Genomic DNA, 22362 nt, shown 5'->3' with positions numbered 1-22362 from the left:
TAACCCAGAGATGCGGTTTCGGTGTTTCTGATACCCCCATTTCTGTGCGTGGACCTGGAGATACGACCTTTTTCAAAATTATCGATTTTGTAGTGGACCGCACAGTCTTTTACCCGTGAGCTGGCGTTCTCCGGTGTTCCCCGTCCTCCATTCTCCACGCTCTTGGAGGGGGCCTGTCTGTCTCTCCTCGGCCGGCTGCCGTTGAATCAGCCGAATTTGTTTAGCCTGCCAGGTTCGCCCCCGCCGTCTCCACCGGGGTTCTGGGGTTGGTCGCGGGCCGCCCTGGAGCCTAGGAAGGGTAGGAGGCTCCGCAGTCTCCTCCAGGGCTCCTGCAGTCTGGCTGCCGGGTCTCAGGGGAGTGGAGGAGCCCTGAGAGGGACGACGACGGAGGCAAGGGAGGCATTCGTGGCTGAAGAATCACCTTCGCTGTGCTCGGAGGAGGAGAAGGAAGCCGGTCACGCGGCTGGACAGTCCGGCGAGGCGAGTGTTTCTGCTGTTTTGGTGGCGCCAGTTTTAGACCTTTCAAAGAGAAGAGGAAAGCGCGCGTCAAAGGGAAAGGAGGCTAAGGGAGCAAACATTTCTGGCTTAGCTGGGGGTTCTGAAGTAAATAGCAAGGAAGTACCCTCAATATCAAATTTAAAATCATACCCTGATTTGACTGTTTCTAAGAAAAAGAAAAAATCTACGTTCTTATGGCTGAGGTCAAAGCTAAACGGTCTAAAGTCTGTAAAATAGTAAGGGGACTTAAGGCTGTTGAACTCGGTTCCAAGATTACACCATCTCTCAGCTCTTACTTTAAGGTAATTCCCCAAGTGTTAGACCTGGTAGGGGATCGAGCCGTATCCTGTCCTGGAATTCCGAGCTTTCTCGTACCTAGGTCTCCTGTTGCCAGTAATATGAACGGAGCGGTTGCTTTGGTAGAAGTAGAGGCCACTTTGGAAACAGAAGGTGTGGCGGAGCTTCAGGTACCTGTACCTGGGTTGCTAACTCCACAGCCATCCTTACAGTTTTCCCCCTTGTTAATGATCTCACAAGACCCAGACACGGAGGCATCTAGAGAGGCACCTATTGAGGCAGTAATGGAAGCTGGGATACAGGGACCACAAGGGGACTCACAAGAGGAGTTGGTACAGGATGGCGTCCCTAAGCTCTCGAATAACAGTCTTGAGGGTGATCATAGCAATTTGATGGCCTCATCTTTGCAGCTTATGTTCTCTTCATTGTCTGCTGACATTAAAAAGGGTTTTGATGCGTCAGCTGCTAATCAGTTGGAGAGTAGGAGTTTTTATGAATCACTTGATAAAAAGATCGATGGGCTTACCTCCAGGACAGTGGTACTTGAAGATGCAGTGGCTGGCCTCTCTCTTCACTTAGATCAAGCAAAGGATGACATTGTTAAACTCAAAAAGGAAGACCTTATGCTTTCTGAAAGAATGGAAACGCTGGAATGCCAGGCGCAGTAACATTCGCATTCTTAATGTCCCGGAGGGGAGCGAGGGCACAGATATCAAGCAATATGTCATTTTGCTCCTAAAGGAAGCCTTAAGTCTAGATCAATCAGTGGAAAATCTAGCTATGGATATTCAACGTAAGAAAAAATCCTCAAAGGTCTAAACCAAGGAGGATTCTTGTAAATTTCCATACCTACACTCTCAGGGAAACAATCCTCAATTTAGCTCTGAGGCAAAAATCTTTGGCAGGAAAGGGGTTCAATTTTCAGATCAGGTCTGATTTATCCAGGGCTACCCTAGACAAACAATGGGAGTTTGGGAGAAGGCTTGATGCATTCAGAAAACTAGGGGCAGTGGCACAACTCAAGTTCCCTACCACATTGAAAATTATGCATAACAATAAGATGCATAATATTAGATCTGAGTAGGCTGCAGATGAGCTGCTAATGGCTATGGGGAATGAAAATGGGCCTCAGGGTTAGGTTAGGTCTCACTCCCTAGCATAAGTATAAGCATAAGCATCAAAACTTTCTTAGAATATTTTGTATCTTGTAATCTATTTTGTTCTACTCATCTAGTCTCTGTTTTGGGGGGTAGATAATCTGAATATAAACAGAAAAAAATATATATGTTATAGAACACGTAAGGTTATAATCCCATATACTAACACGTACAAACTGACTTAGTTGCTTGGGGGGAGTATTAATGGATTAACATTTTACTTATTTTACCTATTCCGTTTTCTCTGGTTTACACTGATTAGACGCTTGACGGGAGCCATGAGAAGGGGCATGATCTTCTGGACTTGCTCCGGCTAGATAGAGCAAGGGTTTCCTGAGGGGGTGGGGGGTTAGTTTAGGGTACTGGGGTAATGGGTGGGTGGGACAAGGGAGAAAATTTAAAAATGTCCGCATTTCCTGCTTGGTTTTGGTTAGTTTTTGTGTTAAGAAATTTTTCTGTAATGAAGTAACGTCACAGTTATCTCAGGGCATTATTGATCCTTTTTTAATGAGGGGTCTCTTGGTGGATGGTTATGACTCTCCTGAGTAGCCTAAAAATTCTTTCCTGGAATGTTAATGGCCTCCGCACCAGACCCAGAGCGGATAAGATTATGCAGTATTTGCGTGACTCGAATGCGCTGGTCATTATACTCCAGGAGACTCATCTGATTGAGACCGAAATGCTCTCTTTAGTTAAAAAAATAGATGTATTGACTTTTCTGTATCAACATAAGGTCCTCTGTGTCGCCTATAAAATTCTTAGGGGGTCTCCGGCTGCGATTCTTTCCAACCTTCTGGCCCTTTACATTCCAGCCCGAGCTTTAAGATCTGCTGACTTAGAACTGGCTGTTGTCCCGCGCTTCAAGCGGAGCAGGGCCGGCGGACGTTCCTTTCAAGTTCGTGCGGCGGTGCTCTGTAACTCCCTCCCCCCGGCGATTCGCGCCCTTAGGGATTTGTTTTCCTTTCGTCGTGCGGTGAAAACTTTCTTATTTCCTTAGTTTTAAAATTGTCTGATTTATTGTTTCGTTGTGTTGTGCTGCTACCTTGTCGGGCGCCAGGACGCTCCTTTGCTGGAGCATCTGTGCGCCTAATAAAAACGCATAACATAACATAACATAACATAAAATCGCAATCCATGAATATCAGAGGTGTTACAATCATTTTTAAGAGACCACTGAAAGCAAGGCTAGTTTCTAAATTGGTAGACCCAGGTGGCAGATGAGCCATTACCACGGTAATTATTGCTGGGGCACAAATTACGATCTTGGGATATTATGGGCCTAATCAGGATGACCCATCGGTTTGGAATCCATATTTTCGCATTTATTGTCTTTCCCGGAACCAACCATCTTGGCGGGGGACTTTAATATAGTATTGGACCCCTCTCTCGATAAAACCCCTAATAGCCGGTCTCTAACCCTCTCTAAGACCAGGGTCTTCTTGCTTAACTGTATGAAGCAATATGGGTATACCGATATTTGGAGAGTTAGGTCAAGTCAGGTTCAGGGCGTCTCTTTCCGTAATCTCAAATATCATCACCAGTCAATAATTGAATTTATATTAATTAGTCATAAACTGGTGGATTTTGTTAAGAGTATCTGCTACCTACCTTCCCATCTATCTGGCCACTCAACAGTATTAATGGAACTTATTGGGTTTCCTAAAGCTTCCCTTAGAACCTGGTCATTTGACCGTTCGTTACTCTCGGTGTCTGATGATATTTCCTTTCTTATAACCAAAGTCTAGTGCTTTATGCATAATAACATCGGTTCTGCGGCACCTGGGAGTGTGTGGGAATCTTTTAAGGCCTTTTTAAGAGGTCTTATAACTAACAAGGTCTCATATCGGAGGAAACAATATAGAGGAGAAGTAGCTTCTATTGAATCTGAGATACTTAAAACTCAAGCTGAGATTGACCTGAATACAGCCTCCGTTGGTAGTGTCTCACAATTGTTACATAATAAGTTACTCTCCCTGAAAGGTCAGCTGGGCTCAGTTCTAAATTTGCAAATTCTTGAGAGATGGGAAGCCAGAAAAATAGCCCATTTTGAGTTTGGCAAAGGGGCTGGGAAACTATTGGCCTGGAATGCTAAAACTGACCAGGTCCGTAACAACATTGATTCTATCACCTATAACAACGTGTTGTTGTCTTCAGATGATGACATCAGAAGAATTTTTAGAGAATTTTTCCAAACCATCTATCATGAAGATAAAAAGATTGAATCAGGACATATTGAGGATTGGCTGAGAGAAATCTCTCTCCCCTCACTATCCTCTGAACAACAAATCTTTCTTGATAGCACTATTACGGAAGAGGAGGTCAGGGCTGCTATTCAAAGTAGTAAGAAGGGGAAGGCTGCAGGACCCGAGGGTCTTCCAGCTGAAATCTGCAGGGCCCTGGAACAAGCAAAAGTACCCTTTCTCACTATGTTATTCAATCAAATTCTGCAGGAAGGCTTACCACCTCCTCCATCTTGGGATAGTGCATCAATAACCTTGATTTTAAAACCAGGGAAGCCAGCATCTAGCTGCGGTTCATACAGGCCAATTTCTATATTGAATGTAGATTATAAAATCTTTGCTACTATCTTGGCGAGGAGGCTGGGCGTAGTTGCACCTGATATTTTACATCATGATCAGAAGGGGTTCGTCAAGGGCCGTCAATTATATGAATTGACATATGATTTGATAGGGGCTATTGACATAGCAACAATTGACTCCCTCACGTTGGCTGTTCTGACGCTCGACGCAACCAAACCTTCGACAGGGTGAATTGGTCATACCTGTCGGGGGTCTTGGCTAAATTTAACATCGGTGATGGCTTTCGTCAAGCAGTCAGACTTCTCTATCAGAATCCGACAGCTAGTGTATTGGTCAATGGAGAATTATCAGACCCGTTTACCATCACAAGGGGAAAGCGGCAGGGCTGCCCTCTTTCCCCTCTCCTATTTGACCTATACATAGAACCCTTCGCTCAGCGTTTGAGGGAGGATATATCCATCAAATCTTTCAGTTATAGGGGATGGGAAAGGAAAGTGGCTCTGTATGCGGACGATATCCTGATTTTCTCTTCAGATATAGGTACAGCTCTTCCAGCAGTTATCAAGTTGGCTTTGGAATTCGGGAAAATCTCCGGATATGAGGTTAACGCCTCTAAAACTGAGATGATGGTTTGGAACGATGACGGCTGTGGTACAGATATCCCAAGTTTGCGTTACTTAGAACTTAATATTCTCAAAGATATTAATAAAATTGCTATAACTAACTTGGCTGCTGTTGCAAAGGATTGCCGCAGACTCATGCGATCGTGGTCGCAACTTCCATTATCTTTGTTGGGTAGAGTCAATCTGATTAAGATGACTATTTTACCAAAAATTTCCTTTCTATTTAATACTATCCCTCTGTTTTTTTTGACCCGTCATCTTTATCAAAATTACAGGGAGAAATCACTCCTGAAATGTTTCTTATTTGAAAACTAAATTCTTCCAATCTCAAACCAGTCACAATAATCTGGATGATTCCCTTACTGCTCTGCATCCATCCATCTTGTAAATTAAAAGTTCATGATTTGTTACACCATAGACATATTTTCAATCACTCTGCATCCAAAACATAAGCAAGAGCTTCTCTTTCTATTGTATAGTAAAGCTCTGACACATTCAACTTTAAAGATATAAATAGCACAGAGCGTTCTTTGGTATTAACGACTTGACCCCAAACCGCCCTAAACCAAATTACCTAGCATCAACTTTGACTATACACTTACATGTATTGTCAAAAGGTTTAACTGCTGATGCATTTACAATCAACCCTTTTACTTATTCAACTGCATGTTCTTGCTTATGCCACCAAATAAAATGCTTAAATGATTTTAGTAATCATCTCAAGGGCTCAACATGAAGAGCATATTCCTGCATAAATCTTGCATAAAACTGTTCCAATCCCAAGAAAAGAGTATCTATGTCACATGGACGTTCTGCTTTCATAATGCCATCTAACAAGACAGTTTGGGGGCCAATCCTTTGCAGAGTGATGACATTATCTAAATCCCCTACTTCTTGCTTCATTCGTTTGCACTTGTTTATACTCACAGTCGTGCACAGGATTACTAATACTTGTATATTGTATAATCCACCGTACTGTAGTAATGGAAATACAGATCATTTACCTCCCACTTTTCTGAATAACATCCAGTTCTCTATGAAGGAAGTTACTGATGCTCTGAATAACAGTCCTGGTAATAAAGTGCTGGATGGGGTTCCTATGGGCCTTTATAAATTATATTTATATCTGTGGGCACCATAGTTAACAAACTTTTTTTTTTTATATATATTTTTATTTGCATTTTATCAAAACTCAACATTACAGTCGTGAAATCAGCAGTACATAGACCTCTACTTTCACACCCACCCACCTCAAAGCCACAAATTTCTGTCACAATGCAGAACACCCCAGTTCAACGTCCACTGATACAAGGTACAATCATCACATCGTGTCCCACCCGGAGCCCTCTTGTCGGCGCTCTAGTGACCGAATAGCCTGATTTTCAATTTCCCCCTTCATAACACCCCATCCATCCCATGGTAGTGCCGCCATTTGGTCCAGACCCTTTGAAATTTTTTCGGGCACCCCCTTGCTTTATACGTCACTCTCTCGGCTTCCATGTAAAGGTCCAACCCTCTTCTCCATTCCTCTAGTCCTGGCGGCTCCGGTGACCCCCAGTACTTTGCTATATCCCTTTTCGCTACTACTAGTGCGAGAACTAGGAAGGTGGGGAGTGGGCGTGGCAGGTCTACCTCATTAGTCATACCCAATAGTGCCAGCTTGGGTTCCTGTTGGAGCGGGACCCCCACAACCTCTCCCAGTTCTGTGAAGACGTGCGTCCAGTAATTCTGTATCCTGTCGCATGCCCAAATGGTGCGATAAAAGTCCCTGTCTTGTTGGCAGCATCTAAGACAGTGCGTGTCTTCTATTTTCCCCATTCTATGGAGTCGCATTCTATTGTAGTAGGTTCTGTGAAGCACATTGAATTGAATAAGGCGTAGTCTTGATTTAATTGCCACCTCCCGGGGATGCATTAATACTATGTCCCAGTCTAGGTCTTCCATGTCTCCCACCTCCGCCTCCCACGTGTGTCTAAGCTTCGCCAGGTCACCTAGCATATTGTTAGTTAAGGTTTTGTATGTGAGGGAGACCGCCTTCCCTTGGATCCGTTCCTGGAGGAGCCGTCCCTCCAAAGGTGCATATTCTGGGATATCCCTTAGTTGGACATTCTGGGCCTGCCACGCATGTCGCAGCTGTGTATATTTGAAGAGCTGTGAGTGATGAAGCCCAAATTCTGACTTTAGGACCATAAAGGATTTCAGCTCCCCTTTGGCGATCACATCCCCTATAGTGGAGATACCTATGTCGTACCATCTTCGGAAGCCGCGTAGTTTATTGAGCTCTGTCAACCACTGACAGTGCCATAACGGCGTTTGCCGGGCGGGCTTCTTCTCCCACCCCATATGTTGTGTGGCCTTAGTCCACGCATTTAGCGTAAGAATCGTCGCTGGGAGGAGCGGTACCCGTCTAGTGCCCCCATAGAGATAGTATAGTAAGTTTTGTGACGACAGTTTAAGCCTCTCTAGGGCATAAGTGGGGTGATCCGCCGGGGCATGTAGCCAATCATTAATCGGTACCATGTGTTAGGGAGTGAGATCCCCCCCACTATATTGGTGTCTTTGGAGTGTAGTCAGGTCCACTCTAGGTTGCTTACCTAGCCATAGAAAAGTTCTCAAGTCAGAATGGATTTTAGCCATCAACATTGTCGGAAGCGGATAGTATTCATTCTGTAGGGCATAGAGATACTTAGGTAGGATGATCATCTTATATATGGCTGCTCGACCTAGAAGTGTGAGTGGGAGCTGTCGCCAGCGGTCCATATCCGCCACGGAGTTCATTATGATCCGCTCCAGGTTCTTTTAGAATGATAGCGTCTTATCAAGGGTGATGTATATCCCAAGATACTGGAAGCCCTCCACCGTCGTCAGTAGTTGCCCCGGCAGCCTCCCCCATCGGTCTCGTCCCCCAGGATCGTACAAGATAGATTTGTGCCAATTTATTGTGTACCCCGCTCGTCCACCATAGTGCTCTAATTCCCGGAATAGCTCCGGGACAGTGGTCTCTGGTTTCGTAATATACAAAAGGACATCATCTGCATAGAGGTATATCTTTTCTTGTGTGGGTTCTGTGTCAATTCTTTCAAAACCAGAGATGCCCTCATTTTGTCGGATCCTGGCTGCAAGTACCTCAATAGTGAGTGCAAAGTGGAGGGGAGACATGGGGCAGCCCTGACGGGTCCCTCTCTGGATCTGTAATTCACGCGATAGCCTCCCGTTCACCCTCACCCTGGCTCTTGGTGCGGTGTAGAGGAGCTGGACCCACCTCTGGAACCTAGGGCCAAAACCAAATTTTTGCAACACGGCATAGAGGAACGGCCAGTGGACCGCGTCAAAGGCTTTCTCCGCGTCGAGGGAGAGAAACCAGTGTGGGTCGTTTCTTCCCTTCACTTCCTGCAGCCAATTGTGGGTACGTCTAAGGTTCAGTCTGGTTGCTCTGTCCGGCAGGAAGCCCGTTTGGTCCAGATGTATAAGGTCTGGGATCACCGACCTCAGGCAGAACGCCAAGATAGTCGCTAGAAGTTTCACTTCCGTGTTCAGGAGGGAGATGGGGCGGTAGGACGCACAGTCTTCCCGCGGTTTGCCCTCTTTATGAATCGGGACGATCGTAGCCAGGGAGAGGTCTGGGGGTAGCCCCCCTCCTGGTAGGCCCCCGTAAAGAGACCCTTCAAGTGGCGAGCTAAGAGGTCCGCCGTACGCTTAAAAAACTCAGCCGGGTAACCGTTCGGCCCTGGTGTTTTACCCGGTCTCAGTCAGGCTACAGCTTCCGATATGTCGTCTACTGTGATGTCCAACTCCAACACAAGAAGGCCCTCAGGAGACAGCATGGGCAGGTCCGTCTGTGCCATATATTGTAGAGCTTCCTCACGCGTCCCCAGGTCCCGGGCTGCGTAGAAGAGTTCGTAGTGTGTAGCGAATGTTTCAGCTATTTGTGCATCTGAACTGACAAGCATCCCGCCTGCATTCCTAATGTGATCCACCCATCTAGTCGCTCGTTCCTTTTTACGTAGCCAAGCTAGTAGTTTGCCTGACTTATCCCCCACATCGTAAAGACGGTGAAGGGTGGCTAGGGATTGAGTTTTCACCTCATTAGTAACCAGTTCTCTGTATTGTCTCTGGGCATCTAGCAGTCTTCTAAGAGTCTCAGCATGTTTCAAACTCTGGTATTCCCTCTCTAAACCCAGGATAGTCTGTTTCAGTGCCGTGACCTCAGCTTGGAGTTTTTGTCTTTCCTCTCCCAGTCTACTTTGTATTCTATCTCGCAGTACCGGTTTCAGGGCTTCCCAGAAGGTGACATTCGACTCTACTGTTCCCTCGTTTTCAGCAACGTAAACCGTAATGTCTGCTCCCAAGCCTCGCAGAATAGATGCATTTTGAAGAGCCCAGACTGCGAGGCGCCAAGTGGTCCTGGTATGTCCCACCCTTACTAACAAACGTGAATGGTCAGAGATGCCCCTAGCCTTATAGTCTGCAGTGTCGTCCACCTTCAAGTACTGTCTAGACATAAATATATAGTCTAACCTCGAGAACACCTTATGGGCCCCTGAGTAGTATGAGTAGGCTATCTAAGTAGGATGCAGCCATCTCCAGATATCTGTGAGCCCTATATTAGCAATCTGTTGGGATAGGGTAGTCCGGTTCCCTCCTCTACCTGCAGTCCCTGACCGATCCTGGCCTATATCCATCACGTCGTTAAAATCACCTCCCATGATTTGGATGGTGTCCGCTGTTTCTAGGAGTATGTGAGAGAGAGCCTTAAGCGTATTTGCCTGTAGCTTGGGCGGTGCATAGACTGAGATGATCGTGTACGCCTATTCCATGTCCCCTGAACCCCAACATATGTCCCCAGTGGATCTATCCAGGTGCGTATGGTACAGAATGGGTTTTTTTTTTTAATAATGACAGCTACCCCTCTGTAATCAGACGTATAGCCCGCATGAGCCAGAACTTTATGGCGGCCCCTGGCTATGAAGGCACAGTTCGTTCCTTTAAGATGGGTTTCCTGCAGTAGGGTTATATCTGGATCTAGCCTTTTAAGGTAGGAGTTCACCAGACCTCTTTTAACTTTAGAGCCCAGTCCGTTCACATTCCACGTCAGGACACTAACTCCCCTGTCACACACCTGTGACGCCGCTACATCACTTGCCATTCAAGATGTCGATACCTTAATGAGGTTGGTCTCTGGTGTGGATGTATAGTGTGAAGCACCGAGGTACATAACTGCATTATTTCGACTGCTACCCACTCACCCCAACTCTTCCCCCCCTTCCCCAACCTGAGTTAACGTGGAACTCCCCTACCCCTCCCCCCACCCCACCTCCCTCCCCTTGCAGTCCCATCCCCTCACAAGACAGAACTGTCAGTAGAAGAAGGCCTGTCACCCTCCCGTGCTTTCCCCCCTTTAGTCTGCTCTAACCAACTCCTCCCAGAGCACGCAGCACTACTTTCCCCAAACAAGCACTGATATAAAAAATCGGGAAAGTTGTGCGGTTGAGAACAAAAAACAATGAGAACAATAAGTGTAGATATAAGAGGGCGTGTCAACTTGCGTGCACCCCAGCAATGAGCTGCTGTCTCCATAACCTGTTACACCAGTGTTCATGAGTGAGAGTCTTGAGTGTCTGTTTCGGGGACACTGTTCCGCCCGACGTGTCGTGTTCCAGGTCTCGGATCGCCTCTACCAAAGGGTGAATGGAGCGCGACCCCCCCACCTCTTCTTCTCCCCCGGAAGTACGGCTCCCAACCTCGTCCTCACCATCTCCCTCTGATCGGGCATGGCTTCGTAAACAGTTGAATCTAGATCCCGCCGTGGCGCTTCCTCTCGGCGAGGCCGATCGTCCATGTCGTGTACCTCCTGAGCCGTGTCCCTGGTAAGGTGTCGCCGGGATTTGTATCTTTGCCCTTCGGGACATAAGCCTCTGTGCCTTCAGTAGTTCCCACTGGGACCTGTGTGGCGGTGACCTGTCCACCATTCCGCGTCCAACGGTCTCCCTGCTATGGAATATAGGACGTTCCTCCAGCCATTGCCAAGCATCTTCCAGATGGTTAAAGAAAAGTGCTTTTCCTTGTAAATTACCTTTAGCTTCGCAGGGAAGAGGAGCATATAGGAGATATTTATGTCTCTTAGTTTCGCCTTCACTGCCTCAAAGGAGCGGCGTTGTTTCTGCACCTCCTGGCTGTAATCCGGGAATATCATAATGTTCGTGTTTTCCAGTCGGATCTCCCCCAACTTTCTAGCCTCTCGCAGAATCAGGTCCCGGTCCGCGAAGTTGAGAAAGCTCGCAATGACCGGTCTAGGTCTCGCACCCTCCGGCGGCTTTGCCAGGAGGGCCCTGTGCACCCTTTCGATGATAAAGCAAGTCGAGAACTGCACCGTCAGGAATGTTTTAGTCAGCCAGGAGTCCCTTCAAATCCCTCTCTAAAACCTACAAAGCGCAGGTTGTTGCGTCTCGCCCTATTTTCGGCAATCAATCAATCAATCAAGGACATTTATAGAGCGCACTACCTACCCGGAGGGTCTCAAGGCGCTTGGGGGGGGGGGGGCTGCTACTGCTCGAACAGCCAGGTCTTGAGCTTCTTCCTGAAGGAGAGGTGGTCTTGGGTCAGGCGCAGGTTGGTCGGGAGGGAGTTCCAGGTCTTGGCGGCCAGGTGGGAGAAGGACCTTCCTCCTGTTGTCGTTCTTCGGATGCGGGGGACGGCGGCGAGGGCGTGACTGGCTGATCGGAGGTGGCGTTTGGGAGCGTAGAAGTTGATGCGGTTGTTGAGGTAGCTCGGGCCTTGATCGTGTAGGGCATTGTGCGCGTGGGTGAGGAGACGGAAGGTGATTCTCTTGTTGACGGGGAGCCAGTGCAGGTCTCTCAGATGTCCGGAGATGTGGCTGCGTCGGGGGATGTCGAGGATGAGTCTGGCTGAGGCGTTCTGAATCCGCTGGAGTCTCTTCTGGAGCTTGGCGGTGGTTCCGGCGTAGAGGGCGTTGCCGTAGTCCAGTCGGCTGGTGACGAGGGCCTGGGTGACCGTCTTCCTGGTCTCGATGGGGATCCACCGGAAGATCTTCTGTAGCATGCGCAGGATGTTGAAGCATGACGAGGAGACGGCGTTGACTTGTCTGGTCATGGAGAGGGAGGAGTCCAGGATGAAGCCCAGGTTGCGTGCGTGGTCTGTCGGTGTGGGTGCGGTGCCCAGGGCGGGGGGCCACCAGGAGTCGTCCCAGGCGGAGGGCGAGGAGCCCAGGATGAGGACTTCCGTCTTGTCTGAGTTCAGTTTCAGGCGGCTGGTCGTCATCCACTCGGCTACATCTTTCATCCCTTCGTGAAGGTTTGCTCTGGCAGCGGCGGGGTCGTTGGTCAGGGAGAGGATCAGCTGGGTGTCATCGGCGTAGGAGATGATGTTCAGGTTGTGTTGGCGTGCGATGGGCGCGAGGGGGCTCATGTAGACGTTGAAGAGGGTGGGGCTCAGCGAGGATCCTTGAGGGACGCCGCAGATGACTTCGGTGGCCTCAGACTTGTACGGTGGTAGACGGACTCTCTGTGTTCTTCCGTCGAGGAAGGAGACGATCCATTCCAGTGCCTTCTCCTGAATTCCGACGTTGCTGAGGCGCTGCACTAGGGTGCGGTGGCAGACAGTGTCGAATGCCGCGGAGAGGTCTGGGAGGATGAGGGCCGCTGTTTCTCCGTTGTCCATCAGGGCTCGGATGTCATCGGTGGCAGCGATGAGGGCGGTCTCGGTGCTGTGGTTGGCTCGGAAGCCAGACTGTGAGGGGTTGAGGGATCCATTCGTCTCGAGGAAGGCGGCCAGCTGTTTGTTGACGGTCTTCTCGATGACTTTGGCTGGAAACGGGAGGAGCGAGATGGGGCGGTAATTCTTGAGTTCGGTGGGGTCCGCTGTTGGTTTCTTTAGTAGGGCGCTGAGTTCGGCGTGCTTCCAGCTCTCCGGGAAGGTGGCGGTGTCGAAGGAGGTGTTGATGATGTCCCGCAGGTGGGGTGTGATGACAACGTCGGCATTGTTGAAGACGTGGTGAGGGCAGGGGTCGGTCGGAGACCGGAGTGGATGGAGTTCATCATGCGGACGGTGTCATCGGTGCTGATCGGAGTCCAGGCGCGGAGGGTGGTGGTGGGCGGCGTTGCTGCGGTCGTTGTGTGCGATGGTTGAATGCTGAAGCTGTTGTGTATGTCCGCGATCTTGTTGTGGAAGTAGGAGGAGAGGGAGTTGCAGAGGTCTTGCGATGGGGTGATGTCGTTGTTTCCGGCGTTGGGGTTGGAGAGCTCTTTCACGATGTTGAAGAGTTCCTTGCAGTTGTGTGCGTTGTTGTCCAGCCGGTCCTTGAATGCAGTTTTCTTGGTGGCGCGGATCAGTTGGTGGTGCTTCCGGGTGGCAAGCTTGAGGGTGGTCATGTTGTCCGGTGTTGGTTCCCTTCTCCAGACTTTCTCGAGGGCTCGGCAGTTCTTCTTGGAGCTCTTGAGTTCGTCGGTGAACCATGGGGCTTTCTTGCTGCCGGGTCTGCTGGGCGGGGTCCTAAGAGGGGCGAGTTCGTCCGCGCAGTTGCTGATCCACTTCGTGAGGTTGACGGTGGCCTGGCTGGGGTTCGCTGAGCTGGCGGGAGGGTGCTGACTCAGGGAAGCGGCGAGCTGGTCGGCTGTGATCTTGTTCCAGCTTCTACGGGCAACCTGTTGCTGGTGGTGGTGGATCGTCGTTCTTCTGAAGGTGAAGTGGACGCAGCTGTGGTCCGTCCAGTGGAGTCCTGTGGCGTGGCTGAAGGCGATGTCTTTGCTGGATGAGAAGACGGCGTTGAGTGTGTGTCCGGCGAGGTGGGTGGGGGTGGTCACCAGCTGCTTGAGTCCCAGGTTTGCGAGGTTTTCCAGCAGGGTGGTGGTGTTGCGGTCGTCGTTGTTCTCCAGGTGGAAGTTGAGGTCCCCGAGGAGGATGTAGTCGGCTGAGGGGATGGCGAGCGGGCTGATGAAGTCGGCGGTGTCCTCGCTGAATTGTGTGCGTGGTCCCGGGGGTCTGTAGATGAGGGTGCCTCTGAGGGTGGTCTTGGGGTTGACGTGGATCTGGAAGTGCAGGTGTTCGGCGGGTGCGATGGTGTCGTCGGTGTTGGTCGTGATGCGGATGGTGTTCCTGTGAATGATGGCGATGCCTCCTCCTGTCTGGTTGACGTGGTCTCTCCGGATGATCTTGTAGCCGTCCGGGATGGCAATGGCGATGTCGGGCGCTGAGGAGGCGTTCATCCAGGTTTCCGTGAGGAAGGCGACGTCTGGGTCTGTGGTGTCGAGCAGGTTCCAGAGCTCGACGGCGTGTCTGTGGACGGAGCGGGTGTTGAGCAGGATGCACTTCAGGTGGTTGCTGCTGGTGTTCTGCTTGGTGGACGCTGGTGCAGTGCAGGTCCGGATGCAGGAGAACTTGCAGGACTGGCAGATGAAGGGTCCGTGGGTGCGTCTCGGGGTGGCTCGGTAGCATCCAGGGGTTTGGCCGGCGTTGAGTGCGTTGAGGGTGGCGGCGTCGTACGTCCGGTGGGTGGGCTGGGGTCTGCGGGGGCCAGGGGTCCTGGCGCTGGGCACGGTCCAGGCGCGGACGGGCGCAGACGGGCGCAGACGGGCGCAGATGGGCGTAGACGGGCGTAGACGGGCATAGACGGGCGTAGACGGGCTTACCTTTGGCGCACCTTCGGCGCTCAATCGGTGCTCCCGCTGCGCGCGTCTGCTGCACGGTCGCTCTGGGGACATCATAAGAAGGGAGCCGGTCGGGAGGGTCTGCGGGGAGGCGGGAGCGCGAGCCAATCGGCTGTCGGGGGGGCGGGGCCACGGGCTGGGGCGGCTCGAAAAGCTGGAGCCGGCTTGGCGGCCCTCGAGAGGCTGGGGCGGCGGGAAAAACTGGTGTGGGCTCGGCGGCCCTCGGGATGCTGGGGCTGCGGCAGCGGCAGCAGGCACAGGAGCGTGGGGGTGACCAGGCCGAAGGCATCGTCCACCTTCCACATCAGCTGGCGATGGGATGCCTTGAGTTCTGCCATGTCTTTTCTCAGGGTGGAGATCGAATCTTCGGCCTCGCCTATCCGTGTCTCAGCTGTAGTCACCCTGTCTGATAACTTGCGGAAGTCTTGCCTCAGTAGTGTCACCTCAGATCCCACCTCGCCGATTTTGACTTCTAGGGCCGCCCGGGACTCCTGGATATCGGCCTGTGACGCCTGAATGGCTCCCATTAGCAGGTCAGTATCTGAGCGCACGCCAGAGGCAGCGGGGAGGACATCCGCCGACTGTCTAGGCGCAGCAAAATTGTCCATGGGCCCCTGTTTAGAGGGTTTGGGGAGTGTATCCTTCTTTCCCATGGCTTGCGATACCGTGACGTCGATCTCACGGGGCAACTTGTTTTTCACGCCGCCTCTAACGCTCTGGCCGTAGTCGGGGATCAGCGAGCTCCTCCATCCGCTACAGGGGAGGGCAGTCCGGCCTCCCCGCACTGCAGTCGCCGGGGCCACTTGCGTCGTTTTCCCACTCCCCAGGGGCCTTGGTTTGTGTAGTCGGCTGAGTGCCAGTCCCAGCCAGTACTCCTATGCCTGCCTCAGCCCAAAGTCACAAGCCACGCCGAATGCCCCACTTGATGTTCAGGACTGCCGCTCCGTTGTGGGGTCCGGCGAGCGTAGAATGTATTTCTCCCCCACGTTCACATGGCCGGATTCCTGACCGCCAATGTTACCAAGGGCGTCTCTCAGGGGAGCAAGGGTTTCCCAGCTGGGGGAGGGTGGCGGGGACACCACAGGGAGACCCCAGCTCAATCGGGATCAATGCAGGACCAGGGAAGTCCGACAGCAGCACCAGGCAGGTGACTGTGGGAAGTGTGTAGGGCTAAAGAGCGTAGGCACAGCCGTGGGGCCAGGAGCAAGTCCGGAGCACACTTGGGCGCTGCTTTGCGGCTCCGGCCGCAATCTTGGTAAAGTGTCCGCTCGTCGCAGAGTGCCCCTCACGCTTTCACCTCCCGGGCAGCAGGTCAGCGGCAGGACGGTCCCCGGGCTCGTTCTATCCTCGCGGCACCGCTCCGGCCGCCATCTTGGTGAAGTTCGCGGGTTTCGCCGGGGAGTCCAGATGCCGCACAGGGGCTCTCGCCGTCAATGGGGCACCACACAAGGACTCTCTCACCCGGACCCTCACCGTAGCAGACAGCCACAGGATCTGGAGGCCTGACTTCAGTGCAGTCCCCGATACTCGGTCACAGCGGCCGCCATCTTGTCGCCGCCAGGCCTCCCGAGACGATGGAACAAAGTCGGCGTTTTGCTGGCTACAGTCGTGCAAACTTCAAGGAAGTAGTCCCTACGGAGTCTAGAGTTTCCGCAACGACCCTCTCGTAGTTTTGGTGGAGTAGGGCTAAGTGGAAAGACGGATTTGGAGGCAGCTCGCCGGGAGCTCCGGAGAAGCACGTCCTAGCAAGCCATGTTGTTGGCCACGCCCCTCTATAATTAACAAACTTAATAAATACTTCCTGCATGTCTGGTTATCCCCAGCTCATAGCATCATGCAATTATTTATCCAATGTCTAATCTCCAGGTCAGACTTCCCAGAAAAAGTTGCTGGAAGGATGGTCTTGTATTGAATAACTACTTGGATGCAGGACAATAATATAAGCTCAAGGATGCAGTATGGCTCCAGGGCCGGGATAGGCTCTAAGGAACATTGTTTAAACTTACATCTTTTGACTAGCTAAGATTAGTTACATGTACCTGGCCTTCGCGGATTACTTCTGCGCTTTTTACAGCTTTGTTAGATCTAAGCTCTGGGCAATATTAGAACAGTTGGGGTGAAAAAAGGCATTGTTGCATTTGTACGAGCCTTGCCTTTTGATCAAACAATCGCTGTTTGATATGGAAATGTGGGGAACAGTACCAGGTTTTTTTGACAGATTAGGGGGTAGGACAGGGCTGTGTTTTGCCCCTGTGTTATTTTTTAATATATAATAGTGAACTAGAAGCTCATTTGATTAAGAATAGTAAAGATAAGCACAAAGTTGATAACAAAGCAGTTTAAGTTCTTCTGAACGTAGGCAGTGCTCTGTTGTTTGCTAGAACCTCTAATGGTCTCCAGCTTTTGTTGGATGCCTTTGCTAACTTTATGGGTCAACTCAATCTTGCGACCAACCTCACTAAGGGCCGTATTACGACTTTGGCTGAGTGGCAGTGGGCTGCCACGCCAGGGCCCCCCTGTCACACCGGCAAAGCCATAATGCAACCGCCGTCTGATTCCGATAGGAATCGAGGTCGGGCAGTACTGCGATTGCTGACACACAGGGGTGCAGTGCTAAAACTTAAACGTGAGCCTTTAGCCAGTCACCGCAATGGGAAATGTCATTGCACGTTCCTGTAGAACATAGACTGTTAAGTCCATGCCCTGCAGGAACTGAGGGTGCATGCAGACAAGGGGGCATACCATCTCCCCTGCCTGCATGCATTCCCTCGTGCAGAGGGACCAGCGGACCCTGCAGGGCCCCCTTTGATTCTTCACCACACTTTTCATGGTGGGCTTATCGGCATGAAAACTGTGACGGTGAGGAAACTCCTAATATGCACTAACAGCACAAAAGGGGCTTCAGAACGCAGCAAGACCATCAGGCAATGTGGATCCCATGGGGCAGCAGGGATCCAATGGGGGTCCAACCGCCCCACTTATTCTAGGGCAGTTGGACCACCGGTGCGGGAGGATCCGCACCACCACCGTGGGTTTGGCAGTCCTTCGGACCAACAAACTCATAATAATGCCCTAAAGTTTTTGTCATGGCATGTGGTCCAAGCAATCTTAAGTCTCACTGCTTGACCATCCATGGTAACCCAATGTCTAGAACCCACAAGTATTCTTACCTTGGAGTTCTTTTTGATTCTTGAGGCACTTGGGTGCTGTGCCTGGCCAGGAGAATCCAGAGATTTGAAACCGTGCTGGGATTTATTTTTAACTTGACTTTATCCAGTTGAAGGAAAGCTATCACTCCCCAGCTAGAATTGTTCAAAACAAAGTGTGTACCAATCCTAACCAACTGTTGACGTGTGCTTGGTGTTGTAGAAGTGTAAGGTCCCTCCAACTGGAGGAATATAGAGTATGAAGGCGCATGTTAGATTTGCCTGCCAGATCCCCAGCCTTTGAAATCCATAAGGCAATGGAATTCTCCTTTATTGAGCATCATGTTAACTTTCCCCCCTTTATTGCTATAGTGCTCAATATTGTTAAATCAGCAGGCTCTTTTAACAGGGAGATTATTGATTGTTTGCCTTGTGATTCGGGACCGCAAATTCAATGGCTTTTCTTTATTAATCAGATCAATGCTAAGTTAGGGAAACCAATGATATTTTCAAATCCTAGGAGTCCATGTCCTATGGACAGACAATAGGTTATATTGAAATTTTTGGTCTAAGACAACAGAAAAGGGAGGCTGTGGAACTGAACAGATTATCTAATGTTGAGCATGCCAAGATCCAAACCAATAAGGCTCCAGAGCCTTATTTGGAATGGCTGCTCTCTACTTGGGATTGGATTATATTAACCAGATTTAGATTGCGGGTAATTAGAAGCCATGTATGCTTCCTACTGGACCAGTATTATTCTGCAGCTGGTTTCATTTGTCCATGTGAGGAGCACTTGGTGCAAACCATATGACATTTTTACCTTCTTTTCTAAATGGTATGTTTCATTTGCTAAAAGCCTTTAAATTCCTGTTTTAAGGAGTGCAGGGCTGGTGAGGTCAGACCTGGTTTACTATTTCATCAACAGCTCTGCTCACCCCTAGCCTGTTTTAGTTTATGTTGTTTTGTTAAAATTGCTCTACATCATAGGAAATCAATTATATTTTAATTGTGTTAGGGTTTTAGGTTCTGCACTTCAATGTCTGAATTATTGTTTTATTATGATTTACTAAAACGCTTATTGTCCTTCTGACATCATGCTTATGTGTTTATCTATACTATAAACTGCTTTTATGGTTATTTTGATATGATCGAATATATCTTTATACAAAATAATACTTGTAGCACTTTATCTAACAGATTGCTGTACTCTTTTTGATCTTTTGCAATATTAGAATATCACCCTGAAACAAACGTTTTACACTTTTTAGATGCTGTGAGAAGCAAGACTTCCATAGATCTTTTGAAATACCCTGGCCACTGAGGCCAGCTCAAATGGTAAGTGCTAAGCCCCAAATGAAGTTACAAACATTATCGAATCATGTGATTCTTAGCTAGAGAGCCCTGATAATAGAAAGACTGGAGGTCAATGATCAAGAAGAAACATCCACCACTTATAGCTACTAACAGCTCACACATCTTTGGAAGAGAGAGACAATCTATGATTATTAGATCATAGATTCACACAGCGTCAAAGAGTCAACACCACCACAATAACCCATTCAGAAATATTAGCAGGTCCAATTATTATACCATCAATTCCCAATGCATCCAAACGTTTTTAAAATCTTCCTTAATACTTATTGCACTGGGTGAACTTTATGTGTTAATTTTAAATCTATATTCAAGCCCCTTAACGCAACCCACATGAGGTGCAAAAAGTTGCCTGGCATATTTCATTAGTAAAATTTAGTTTTACATTCAATGCTCAAAATGGCCATTTCTCCAAGAGATATTTGACAAACGTAAACAGGCTTGAACACAATTGCCAACCTACCTAAACATACCATCCAAGCACACAATGTGTCTTGCATTAATGTCCCTGTATATGTTTGCTTTAATAGACCATCCTTTACACTTGAGAATATCCTCAAATAACCGTAGCATTACAGTGTCAAATATCCACAAGCTCGAGCATTAATATTAGTTTACTCAGAGTTACATCTCTCCACTTTTTAGCAAAACTTGTGTAAGAGATGCCTGTGATTGGAGACCCTGAATATGCCATTAAATCTATGGTCACTTGACTAATATTAACTAAACCCAAAGGCGCATTGAAGTGAATAGTTATTGGCCAAGCATTAGTTTGATAATCCACATTGAGCACAGTGATTGTTCCACTTCTCTATAATATTTACACTTACTGGAAGCAGTGTCTTATTACTCTTTTACACGATGAAAGTGACCTATTTTTTTAACATGTTACATCTCTTTCCGTTGCCATACAATTCAGACTAATGTCCATATGTAATTTTGAACAACATTTGTAACAATATTTCTTTCAGTAGAACCTTTTTGTATTTGTCTTTGCCGTGTGTACTGTTAACATAGCTGAATTTGAAGAAGTTTGCTGCAATGTGAATGCTTTCACTGAAACTGTTGACAGTTTTATTCTTCTTGCTATACTCAGAAGGGTTTCTACACCCACTCAGGTGTTTTTGTATCTTCTTCGAGTTACAATTTTATAAAAACAAGTTTCTGATATAGGTTTCCAGAGGCTCTGGAAGTAGGGGTGAGGGGTTGCTGCAGGTCACTCCGAAAATAAATCATGCTGATGTTCAAAATGTAAATGAGCAATAAAGATGCGTTCAAATTATTGTCTATTCACATTTGCTCTGTGTTCAAAGAAAGAGAACAAATGTAACGCTGTAACTTTTTACAAATTGATGCGTATTCTTTGAAATGGAGATTGCTGTTTACTTTTCTTTCTCTGACTGCAAAGTTAGAGGATTTTATAAACTGAACTGACAAATCTTTTCTTCGGTACGGAGAGTGTAAAAGGAAAGGCTGTAGGATGCCAGTTTTATCTTAACACACCATGTTATACACAACATTTAAATATCTGGCAGTTAGAAAAGAACAAATGAGGCATATTGTTTGTAATTCTGAAGTATGATGGAAACAAAGATTTTAATAAGACCAAAACGAATTGAGACCGTTTACCTGATGATGTACAAATGACATATACTTGCTGAAAATCTACTTTTAGCCGTTACCGTTTATGCACTACATAGTTTTATCAGTAAAACTTCATGTCAGTGCACATTTTGTTGCCATTTTAATGAAGACGAAGTCAGAGCAAATGTTGTAACCCTTTCAATTGAAGATATGCTATCAGCAAATAACGGTGTGCTTCAACACCATGCATTAGAAATATACTTGCAACACTGTGCTTTGAAATGCACCACCGGCTACATACCACCAATTAACCCTCTCTTGAGGAATAGGCGTGACTCATTTGCTCTTCTTGTTCTTTGTGTGACACTTGGAGTTTTCCTAATTCCTATGACTTCAGTGCTGTGACACTGATGCCAGTACCCCTGTAGATGTCAGTATTTTCTCGATTCTCACAATCAGCTGACACAATTCTCAAAGCAACAATGTATTTCTATACATGTCCTAGTGATCAAGCAATAAAATGTATCATTTTTGTTGATACACCTAAGACATTTTTATTATAATTCTCTCACCACCACTAAAATAGTTTCACTGCATGCCTGAACTCACAAATAACCTGCTCCGCAGTAGACCTGGCGTCGTAGCACACTGGAGAGGCATTCGGCCTCTTCAGTGGGGCCCGATGATGAAGAATGTCACCAACCAGGTTGGTGAGTGAGGGCTTTCTTAACTGACCTAAGTGAGGCCAGCTTCTATCTTCGATATACATTTTTTGCTCCTATCGTGGTTCTTTGTGTACTACGGGGCACTCTTCTTTTGTTTAAAAAACAACAACCGGGGACTAAGAGTGGCTCTTGACGTCCCCTACCTCTCTCTTTGTTGTCTCATACAGATTCTTGACCATATTGTATTCTATTTGAAAAAAACGATTTATTTTCATCATTACACTAGGATCGTCTGTGAAATGCATTCATCACAGCCTCTCTGTAATCATCCCACAACTTAATTGTCCAGCTGGTGCTTCAATTTCTGGAAGATTATTCAAAATGTCTTGCCCTTTGTCACCCAATAAACCAGACAATACTGCTTTCTTTCACTTAGCAGTAAATACGTTCCCATTGAAAGCTGTGGGATTACTATCGAATGCTCTACACATCTGCTTTCATTTTAAAATATATTTTCCTGGGTTTTCCAGAAATTGGTTTGGTTCATTAAAATTATCTGAACTGGCTATTTTGCTAGTACAAGGTAATCAGTAAAAATGTGGTCGGAATCTCCTTTAACCTTCTTGGAAATATATCAATAGCAATCGAATGATGTGTTATCTTTGTAATACTTTCATTACAAATTCTGTAATTTCTGTATTAATATTTACAGTTTTTCATAGTTGTGTTGCACAACACTTGAAATATTTGATTTTAATTTGTTGAATGCGAGGATAGAGCCAACTCATGTAGAACTTGCACTTTTCAAGCCTGGCT

Source organism: Lissotriton helveticus, chromosome 9, assembly GCF_964261635.1.
Source record: "Lissotriton helveticus chromosome 9, aLisHel1.1, whole genome shotgun sequence".
Lineage (NCBI taxonomy): Eukaryota > Metazoa > Chordata > Amphibia > Caudata > Salamandridae > Lissotriton > Lissotriton helveticus.
This window is presented reverse-complemented; position numbering follows the sequence as displayed.